This window comes from Danio aesculapii, chromosome 19 (genome assembly GCF_903798145.1).
Source record: "Danio aesculapii chromosome 19, fDanAes4.1, whole genome shotgun sequence".
In the NCBI taxonomy this organism is placed as follows: Eukaryota; Metazoa; Chordata; class Actinopteri; order Cypriniformes; family Danionidae; genus Danio; species Danio aesculapii.
In genome coordinates, this window is record NC_079453.1 from 5,672,895 (window position 1) to 5,684,966 (window position 12,072).

A 12,072-nucleotide genomic window follows, 5' to 3' on the forward strand; every position below is an offset into this window, starting at 1 on the left:
TAAAAGTCTCTCAAACATGCTGAACATTCTATCAAAAGCACAAAAGGGTTACTTAAATCTACTCAACATTCCCTAAAATGTACTCAAGATGTCCTCTGATGTATTGACGATTCACTCAAATGTACTCAGGATTGACTCAGATGTACTCATAATTTTAATTCATATGTACTCACATTTCTCAAATCTCTCAAATATACCCAATATTCAGTCACATAAACACTCACAGTTTTCAAATCTATTCAACACCACACTCAAATGCACTCAATATGCCCTAAAATATATAGTCAAGATGTACCTGTGATTTACTCGAATGTACTCCAAATGTACTCAATTTCCATCCAGGATACCAAAAGTTGTACTCAAGATTCATTCAAGTCTTCTCAAGATACATTTCAAGAGTTCCCACTTAGATATGCTTGGCGTTTAAAGCAGGTTTGGCATGCTGTCCCGGGAGAGAACCCTGAGCTCGGAGATATTTGAGCCCAGGGCTCCCGCCCGGTCGATAAGCATATCCAGCCTGATCTCACGAGAAAACGTAAGTATTTTACGTTTTTTTCAGTTCAGTGGCTAATTCGTACGAATTCGTACGAGTTCATTCGTACGAAATTGTACGATTTTAAAAAGGAGGCGTGGCACCTAACCCCACCCCTAAACCCAACCATCATTGGGTGATGAGCAAATCGTACGAAAATGTACGAATTAGATCATACGAATTCATACGAATTAGCCACTAAATCAAAAAGTTACGAATTGCCGTGAGATTGTGTTGGCATATCAGGAGATCCGAGATCAGGTAGGTCTCGAAAGCTCCCCTTTTAGAAAAGGGAGGAAAAGGAGGAGATGGGGTGGAAGGGGGGATTCTTCCAAACGAAGATAGAGCAGTAGGAAGAAAATGATCCATTTATAGTAAACTAGAATCACTCTGATTGGATTATTACTGATTACAGATGAGTGGCCAGACGTACTCAATCATATCACGTGCTCCTCTTGAAATTAGTTTATGAAACTTCACTTAAATGTACTGCAATAAATCAGATCGATAAACAAACTCACCCCTCAAACTCATCCCTTTCAAATGTATTCAAAATGGGTGGTCTTGCACTTCTCTGATACATCATGTGCTTAAAATTGACTTTAAAGTCTAGAAAAAAATTGTAAATACTTGACATAAAGCATATTCTGTCCTTTTTCAACCTACAATTGGATAAATAAAACACATTCGGTGCTAATAACTTCAAAGTGGTGCTACAATCCCTATAGCAAGAATTAAATGGTACGAAGTGTTTGCAAACACCAATTACTCAATCGAGTTTATTTGCACCGCAGCAGCCTACAAAACAACAGTAGCCTTACAAAACCCTCTGAGATCAAGCCAAAGGCGACAGTGGCGAGAGAGAGAGAGAGAGAGAGAAAAAAAAAAAAAAATCAATCAATCAATCTCCTAAGAGGGAATTTCTAATCAGCCGCTGCTATAATTGCTCTTTTCCCCCTCTAAATCTCAACTCTCGGAGTGGTGTCTCCAGAAGCAGTGCTAACCTTTGAAAAGAAGCAGTCTCAGAACTCACTGCGCTGACATTTTACAAAACAAACTGCTCTGCGGAGGACTATAGCCGCTCTGACATTCAGTGTGTGTGTGTGTGTTATGTGGACCATATGGCACTCTATGGCACTGTGAAGGTGGTGACAAGCAGTTTAAATGCTGTCAGACACTCTCACGCACCCTTGAGCACGTCCACAGGGAAAACTGAGTGCACACACACCTGTATCCAGACCACAGGTGACACATCTGGGAGAATCACAGACTTTTTTTTTGTCAAAAGCCATAACTTCTGGCCTCTGACCCTTTTAATGCTACGGTGAGATGAAGCTGGAACCTTGGTGAACATCTGACCTCTGTGCTGAGTGCTTTTTTTGTACAGGTAACACTGGAGTGTTCAACCAAGGCTCATTGGAAATATGTGCCCAGTGCTACATTTTTGGAGAACCAAAAATATGTACCCCGTACTACGTTTTTGTTTTCAGAAATCCATTAGAGGGCGCTGTGTATTTGACCCAACTCCAACCCTAACTCTAATCTCAAATACGTTACTGGGGAACGTTTTCTCATACGTGACATTTCATGTAAATCCACCAGAGGCCGCTGTGGACATTTTTGGAAATCTCAACATCTTTCGTGCACACATATGTGAGAGAAGCTGGGGGGCATGCATAATATTTCAGCTTGATATCAACTGACCCACACACCCAGCCTGATCTTACGAGGAAACGTAACTATTTTACATTTTGTCAGGTTAGTGGATAACTTGTACAAATTCACACAAGTTCAGTCATAAGGAAATGTATGATTTTAAAAAAGAGGCCCAACCTTAAACCCTACCTTCATTGGTGAATAAGCAAATCATACTAAATTGTGCAAATAAGATTGTATGTATTCATTTGAATTAAGCTGCGGTCACACTAGAGTTTGAGCATGCGAAATTCAGTCATATGTCGCTGCGAAAAGGGGTGGGATTAAACAAGATGATTAGACAACAATATAAGTGAGCGATTGGTCCAAATTTTAAATTTCTGCCCAGAGAGGTCATATTTTGATGTTTGATTAGTCTCATGCAATCACGTGATGCGATTTCGCAGGTCAGAGTTCATCAAGCTTGAACTTTCCAATGCAGCAAACAGTGAAACTTGTCTAACGAGCTTGCGTTTCCGGTCTGCCGCATTCTATGGGGCGAAAAGCCCAGTGTGACAGAGGCTTTAGCCTCTAAATCAAAACGTTACCAATTGCCATGAGATTGTGTTAACACACCGCTTCCCTAAACCCAACCAATAGTGTTTTCAAAAGCAAACTACAACAGAGAAGCCAACGAGGCCTGTGTGCTGCTAACGCAACCTCACACTTCTTTTATGGGTTTCGTTTTCTCTGGTTTCTGGAACCATCCTTCATGAGATTCGAAGCCCAGTCTGCTCCGTTTTGCGTCCCAATTCTGCCACCATTCGTGGTGAGTTACCGAGCAAAGCAGCCACACTGAAAAAGCTGTCCATATGGAGGTAAGAATTCAGTACTGCTCATTTTACATACAAAATTCAGACATATGTACCAACGAGCACATATTTGTCGGTTCTCAAAAATACCTGCTAACACTCCCGTCCAGTCAGTCAGTCGGTCGGTCGGTCGATCAACCAGATGGTCAGATGGATGGATGGATGGTAAACAACAGTTACAGGTTCATGGATGGATGACAGAACCAAAATGGATGGATGGATAAATGAAATGACAAAATGTTATAATGAAGTATGGATGATATAACAACAGAGGGATGGATAGATGGATAGATGGACGGATGGATGGATGGATGGATAGAACAAATGAAAGAACAACAGATGGATGGATGGATGGATATATAGATAGATAGATAGATAGATAGATAGATAGATAGATAGATAGATAGATAGATAGATAGATAGATAGATAGATAGATAGATAGATAGATAGATAGATAGATAGATAGATCAAATGAAAGAACAATGGATGGATGGATGGATGGATGGATGGATGGATGGATGGATAGATAAAAACAATTGAAAGTACAACAGGTTGATGGATGGATGGATGGATGGATGGATGGATGGATGGATGGATGGATGGATGGATGGATGGATGGATGGATGGATGGATGGATGGATGGATGGATGGATGGATGGATGGATGGATGGATGGATGGATGGATAGATAGATAGATAGATAGATAGATAGATAGATAGATAGATAGATAGATAGATAGATAGATAGATAGATAGATAGATAGATAGAACAAATGAAAGAACAACAGATGGATGGATAGATAGATGGATGGATGGATGGATGGATGGATGGATGGATGGATGGATGGATGGATGGATGGATGGATGGATGGACGGATGGATGGATAGACGGATGGATGGATGGATGGATGGATGGGTGGATGGATGCATGAATGGATGGATGGACGGATGACAGAGAGAAAAAGGAATATGAGCAGAATATGAGAACTGACACTTGGCTTGTGGTGTGAACAAAAAGACATGATGCTGGATTGTGCGCAGTGATGAGATGTGACAGTATCTTCGGGTCAACTTCACCACTCCATTTTTATCAGTTAACACAATGGTGTCCTGGAGGGCCGGTGTCCTGCATAGTCTAGCTCCAACTTCCTTTAACACAGGGATGTCAAACTCAATTCCTAGAGGGCCGCAGCCCTGCACAGTTTAGTTCCAACCCTAATTAAACACAGCTGATCAAACTAATTAAGTCTTTCAGTCTTATCTGAAACATATACCGGTAAGTGTGTTAAAGCAGGGCTGGAACTAAACTGTGCAGGGCTGCGGCCCTCTAGGAATTGAGTTTGACATCCCTGCTTTAACACAACTCCCTGAAAGTTTCTAGTATACCTAGGAAGAGCTTGACTAGCTGTTTCAGGTGAGTTTAATTGGGTTGGAACTAAAATATGCAGGACACCGCCCCTCCAGGACCAAGTTTGGACACAGTTAACAGCTTCTTCCCGAACTCAAACACTTTTTCTTTTCACAAGCTCAAGCTTCATTTAATCTGATTTGCTTTTACTAATTAATGAGAAGCCTTTCGTCCAGGTCTACATGCTCTTCATTATACTGCAGGTTTCTGTGTTCTTTGATTCATAAAACATCATCTGTGTGTTACCGAGCTGTGGTCGATTTCCTCATACCTCAGTCTTTTGATCTCGTAATATGTAATCCCGGGATATGTAAACCAGCTTTTCTTTTAATCATAGAATGTGCGTTGATCTTAAGGTGATTTACCTTGCGCTTATTATATCAAACACACCAGGCCTGGTCTCAGATCAGCATTTGGAACATCATTCAAGATTAAGCTCAACGAATATGCATTTGACGTCAAAATCATTAGCCCTTGAGTGAAATTTAAATTCTTTTTCAAATATTTTCAAAGCAGGGCAGCACGGTGGCTCAGTGGTTAGCACAGCAAGAAGGTCACTGGTTCGAGCCGTGGCTGGGTCAGTTGGCATTTCTGTGTGGAGTTTGCATGTTCTCTCAGTGTTGACGTGTGTTTCCTCCGTGTGCTTCGGTTTCCCCCACAAATGCGATTTGATCTAGGGTGCTTTCGCACGTAGACTTTTGTTTCAGAACCTGTCTCGTTTGGCATATGTGAATCCAGCAATCGCTGGTGGTCTCAATTGAAACGAACTCTGGAGCGAATCGATTGCAGTGAGAAAGCGATACGATTCGAGCCCAATTATATTACAGTGTTTTATGGATATGTAATAGGCATACGGCTATATGGAGAGAGAATTATGAGTAGGGCGGGAGGTCATTTCAGACATCCCAAGTCTCCCGGAAGTTTCGGGAGTCTCCCGCAAAGGCACAGAGACTCCCAGATGCCCACAAACAAGTGATAACCTCCCGAAAATCACCCGGTCCTCAAATACGTCACTCACCCTTCTCACCCCTCCCCACCGCATCCCTCCTCGCTCCTCAGAAACGTCATGCGCAGCTTGTCAAACACCACCAAACCACCACCCTGAGCGGGACTCTGCAAAATAAACCCTGACCAACTCTGACCAATGTGAGGAGTGTTTACTCAAGTGTGACTTGTTTTAGCTCTTTTGGTCCGTTTAGAAACTTTGCCGTGTGAAAGCGAACCGCTCCGAGAACAACGAGCGACAATGTAACAATTGTAATCCGTGTTTCGGAACAACTGAATCGATTCACAGGAGTGAAAGCACCCTTACAGTACGATTTAATTTTGTATTCAAGCTTCAGCTCAATAATCTGTAAGCCGTGGCAGCAATTCTGCGACAGCTCTTAAAAATGACCTGTTTTTGTTCTGCGTCTGTGACTTTGAAATCAAAATATTCCCATATTACAAATGCTGTTTTTCTTTGATATTAATACGTCTATTAATGCTTCTGAAGCAGCAAACACCAAAATCCCACTTGTCAGTGCATTCCTGTTTGTTTTCTTTTATTTTTGGGCGTAGTTCGGTTGTGCAATTCTGATTGGGCAAAACGAAAGTGTGCTCATTTAATTGGATAGTAAGACTGTCACACACAGCCGAAAGTCACGCATTTGCTCTGGGCGGGGGAAATAAAATAAGATAAATATTTTATATTGCAGCCTCTTGCAATTAACCAATAGCAACGTTTAATCGCACAGGCCTAGTTGGCGGTTCATTCTGCTGTGGCGACCTCTGAAATAGAGACTAAGCTGAAGGAAAATGAATGATAGAATATTTCCAAAGCGATTTTTATGAGAGCAAAGACATTTTCACAGTATTTCCAGTAATGTTAGGTCTGTAGAGTCTTGAAGAAGTTGTAAAAGCGCTTCTTTATTAACTAATTTAAACAGATAGTTAACGTTAGCTGGTTAGCTAGAGAAAAAGACACAAGCAAGGTCAGCGACAGGTCGTTTCCAGTAATAGTTGGTTCTTCAGGAGAAAGTCTTATTTTTTTTTTTTAGTTTGACTAGAATAAAAGTGGTTTTAATTTTATAAAACAATTTTACGGTCAATATTATTAGCTCCTTACTGCACGTATTAAAAAAAAAATGGCTACAGAAAAAAACACTGTTATTTAATAACTATCCTAATAATCCTAACTTGCCTACACTGCAAAAATGCTTTTCTTACTTCGATTTTTGGCCTTATTTCTAGTACAAATATCTAGAAATTCTTAAATAACGAAGCATTTTCTAGACAAGCAAAAAATACTTGTTTTAAGAAATAATATGCCAAAATTAAGGGAGTTTTTCTTTAAAACAAGCAAAATAACCTTCTAACAGGTTAAGCAAAGTAATCATGTTTTTCCTTTTGATGTATGATTATTTTGTTTACCCCATTCACAGATTATTTTGCTTCTTTTAAGGAAAAAACTCACTTTATTTGGATATATTATATCTTAAAACAAGACAATATCTTATATCTGCTGTCTAAAAAATGCTTCTTAATTAAATTTTTTTTTTTAGATATTTGGACTAGGAATAAGACAAGAAAAAAGTAAGAAAAGCATTTTTTTTTTGTAGTGTAGTTAACCTAAATAACCTAGTAAAGCCTTTAAATGTCACTTAACGATGAATACTCGTATCTTGCAAAATTCTTGCATGTTCGCCCCTTGTTGGCATGGATTTCTTCTGAGTGCTCCGGTTTCCCCCACAAGCCCAAACACATGCGCTATAGGTGAATTGAGTAAGCTAAATTGTCATAAAAAAACTGGATTGAAAGAAGAAAATACATTTGTGATCCCGGATCACACACACGCAGCCTTACAGTGTGTTTTGCTAGTATATTTGTGGTAATAGCCAAAAAAATACATTGCATTAGTCAACATCACTGGTTTTTTAATGCCAAAATCATTTGAATTAAAGATCATGTTCAATCAAAAAACTTTTTGTATTTTGTACAATTTCCAACTATAAATATATATAAAAACCAGCCTTAGAGTTTGTTTTGCTTGTATATTTGTAGAAAGAGGCCAAAAATGACATTGTATTAGTCAACATTACTGATTTTTTTATGCCAAAAATCATTTGAATTTTAAGTAAACATCATGTTCTGTCAGAAAACTCTTTGTATTTTGTCAAATCTTCAACCATAAATATATCAAATCCAGCCTTACAGTATATTCTGCTGGTGTATTTGTGGTAAAAGCCAAAAAATACATTGTATTAGTCAAAATTATAGATTTTTTAATGCCAAAATCACTTGAATATGAAGTGAAGATCATGTTCCATCAGAAACTCTTTGTATTTTGTAAAATTTCCAACCATAAATATATCAAAACCAGCCTTACAGTATAATGTGCTGGTATATTTGTGGTAATAGCCTAAATAATACATTGTATTAGTCAGAATTATCGATTTTTATCGATCCGTAGTTTATGAGTGTGAATGAGTGTGTATGGATGTATCCCAGTAATGGTTTGAAGCAAGAAGGGCATCCGCTGCGTAAAACATATGCTGGATAAGTTGGCGGTCCATTCCGCTGTGGCGACCCCAGATTAATAAAGGGATTGAGCCGAAAAGAAAATGAATAAATGAATGAATGTTGAAAAAACTTCTATGTTAAACAACATCATTTCTTAAAAGAATCACAATTTCACAGAAGTCATCAATTTGACTTCAACTGTATGAAGTGTCCGATTATTTTACATAACCTACAGATGTATGTAATGATCTATAATAATGTACATTATGCATTATGCGCTCTTGCTTGACATTCATTCAGGGTAGAAGATGGTTTTATAATTGCCATCAATTGTAGAAAAGCCAACTTTTTGAATTGAAATGAAAGCAATTGGAAGAAGTAGATGAGGACTCTCAGTTCTGCTTTTTAAACTGGGAACAGTCTATGAAATGTCAATGTTCCTCTATAGCTCAAATTGTAGAGGACGACGCTAACAATGCCAAGGTCATGGGTTCAATTCCCAGAGAACGCGTGAATGGCAGGAATGCAGTGATAATCGTTTGTATAAAAGCTTAAGAGAACCTGGAAACTCAAATGACATCAAAATCATATTGTCTATGTATCTATAGGTTTTAGGTTCTGTTGTGCATCATTCACATTTATGAATCAGCACTGTTATTATTGGCTTGATAGAATAATTCAAACTGAACAATATTTTATAAGTATTCACTCCTATATTTCGATTATAATACTTAAATCCACTGATAAGCTATTTTAAAAGGTAAGAACGTGTCAACAGAAACTACATGAGTCAAAATGACCTGATGTGTTTATAAAGTCTTCCCCTAGGTGTGTTTCCATCCATTTATTTGTATTCATGTTCACTATTTTTAGGATATCACAGAAAAAAAAACTGGATTGAAAGAAGAAAATACATTTGTGACCCCGGATCACACACACGCAGCCTTACAGTGTGTTTTGCTAGTATATTTGTGGTAATAGCCAAAAAAATACAATGCATTAGTTAACATCACAGATTTTTTTAATGCCAAAATCATTTGAATTTTAAGTAAAGATCATGTTCTGTCAGAAAACTTTTTGTATTTTGTACAATTTCCAACTATAAATATATATAAAAACCAGCCTTAGAGTTTGTTTTGCTTGTATATTTGTGGAAAGAGGCAAAAAAATGACATTGTATTAGTCAACATTACTGATTTTTTAATGGCAAAAATCATTTGAATTTCAAGTAAAGATCATGTTCTGTCAGAAAACTCTTTGTATTTTGTCAAATCTTCAACCATAAATATATCAAATCCAGCCTTACAGTATATTCTGCTGGTATATTTGTGGTAAAAGCCAAAAAATACATTGTATTAGTCAAAATTATAGATTTTTTAATGCCAAAATCACTTGAATATGAAGTGAAGATCATGTTCCATCAGAAACTCTTTGTATTTTGTAAAATTTCCAACCATAAATATATCAAAACCAGCCTTACAGTATAATGTTCTGGTATATTTGTGGCAATAGCCTAAAAAATACATTGTATTAGTAAGAATTATCGATTTTTTTAATGTCAAAATCACTTGAATATGAAGTGAAGATCATGTTCCATAAGAAACTCTTTGTATTTTATAAAATCTCAAACCATAAATATATCAAAATCAGCCTTACAGTATGTTTTGCTGGTATTTTTGTGGTAATGGCCCAAAAAATACATTGTATTAGTCAAAATTATTGATTTTTTAATGCCAAAATCACTTGAATATAAAGTGAAGATCATGTTCCATCAGAAACTCTTTGTATTTTGTAAAATTTCCAACCATAAATATATCAAAACCAGCCTTAGTATGTTCTGCTGGTACATGTATATTTGTGGTAATAGCGAAAAATACATTGTATTAGTCAACATTATTATTTTTATATATTTTTTTCAAGTAAAGATCATGCTCCATTAGAAAACTCTTTATATTTTGTAAAATTTCCAACCATGAATATATCAAAACCAGCCTTACAGTATGTTTTGCTGGTATATTTGTGGTAATAGCCAAAAAAAGACATTGTATAAGTCAAAATTATACATTTTTTAATGCCAAAATGCCAAAAAGATGGCGCTTGCCACTTCAGGTCAGAATAACAACACACACGCGAAAATGAGTGCCTTACACTGAAAAAAATAATTCAAAGATGATTCCTTGGATTTACTCAATTTTTTTACGTTAAGTGGTTGTAAACAATTTATTTGGGCTGAATTTAAACAAACAAATTAAGTTGAACATTATTAAATTTAATTTGTTTGTTTAAATTCAACACAAATAAATTGTCTGCAACAGTTTTGCATGCAACACTTTTTTCAGTGATAGCAGCAGTGAGGAGATTGTAAACTGATAAGGATGTAAGGCTCTCGCAAGAGTAGCTTTTTGGTTTCTTTTCTTGTGCGTCCCAGCCACTAGCTCCCCATCTGAAAGATTTTTTTAGCACAGTGGTAATATAGTCAATGAACTTCACAGTTTGTAATGTTGCAGTATGTATTTGAATAATGATGGTTGGTTCCGTTACTTGAAAGCTCAGATTTGATTATAATATTTCTTTTGTTGATAATCTAACCAACCTTCTGCCTCGCAACAATCCAACTCGCTCTTAAAGATCTCAAAGCTCAGGGCTTTTGGTAGTACCTAGAATAGCAAAGTCGAGTAAAGGAGGTCGAGCCTTCTCATTTATGGCTCCTAACTCAGGAATAGCCTTCCTGCTCAGACACACTCTCCCAATTCAAAACCTTATTAAAAACTTTTTAGTAAAGCATACACTCAGTGCATCACTTAGCGGTTTGATACATGAATGTGCTCCACGTAGGTTTTTGCATCTCGTTTGAACAGCAGCTACGCTAATTATTCTCTTTATTCTCTATTTCCATCTGGGGATACTCCTCCCGAGGCCCTCAAACTACGCAGCGCCACTGATTAGATCCAAAACCGGCGATGAGATGATCCCAAGGTTTCCATAATACTGGACCAGGCCGTATCCTGAGCAGCTGGTGTGGTGGTCATGGAGAAGTGGAGAGCATGAGACTGATTCCTGTGACGCTCCAGGGACAGACGAGTCTTCGCTGAGGCCCAGCTTCCAGCCTCCGACGCCTTGACAGCAGCTCTGCACAAGACATTTGGCCAGAGGAGAAATGGTCGTGCCCAACTGAGCCTGGTTTCTCTCAAGGTTTTTAAATTCTTCACTTTCGCCAACTTCAGCATTTTCCGCGCCGCTGTCACCACTGTCTTGGAATCTGTAGAGCTGCACATCGATGGATTTGCTCTTCAGTGTTTGGACTCTCAATAGTGATTATTAAACCACACTGAACTGAGCTGAACTGAACTTAAACACTAAAAACTGAACTACACTGTTCCTATTTACTATGATCTTCTATGTGAAGCTGCTTTGACAATCTACATTGTAAAAGCGCTATACAAATAAAGGTGAATTGAATTGAATAGAGTTTAAAGTTTACTGTATCATTATTCACACCTTAAACTTTGCTTTGATTGTTCAGTATTTACGTTTTACCATTGCACACAGTTTAAGAGTCTCTTTAATACTTATGTTTATTTTATTATAAAGAGATCAGACATTTTGTTTTTGACTATTAAAACTATTTGCCTTAGTAATGTCGGTAAATTAAAATAAAAGTTTAAAAAATCCTAATATTCCTAAATGTATTGTTAAAAAATATTCAATAATTATTGATTCCGAATTATATCAAACCTTATATCGTGATCAATATTTTTTGCAATATCATCCAGCCCTACTTTGAATGGCAAGTAGCTATTTGTAGATCATGACAACTGACCCTGGCCTTACAAAACTGTATGTGCTCTTGCAGAGACGGAGGTGAGATAAAGGAGTGATTCATTAGCGTGACAGTCCACTTCTCTCTTTCAGACTCTCAAAGCTGCTTCCTACATTAGCCTGAATGATTTCCAATGCAGCCAAGCTTCAGTCCAGTCCTGTGTGGACCTACACAATCTCTGCGGCTCGATACAGAGAGGTGAACACTGACCTACATCGTGAATAAACTCTGTGGGTCTGATTTAACCTCACATCCACACACAAAGACTGATGCCCTTTACACTGACAGCGGACTGGACAACACA

At 37.7% G+C, this 12,072-nt stretch overlaps 1 protein-coding gene across 1 annotated transcript in view; it reads right to left on the bottom strand.

Annotated features, from left to right (window-relative positions):
- khdrbs3 (KH domain containing, RNA binding, signal transduction associated 3) overlaps nucleotides 1-12,072 on the bottom strand; it is a 278,892-nt gene that overhangs the window by 27,791 nt on the left and 239,029 nt on the right. The gene's annotated exons all lie outside the window — the stretch shown is intronic.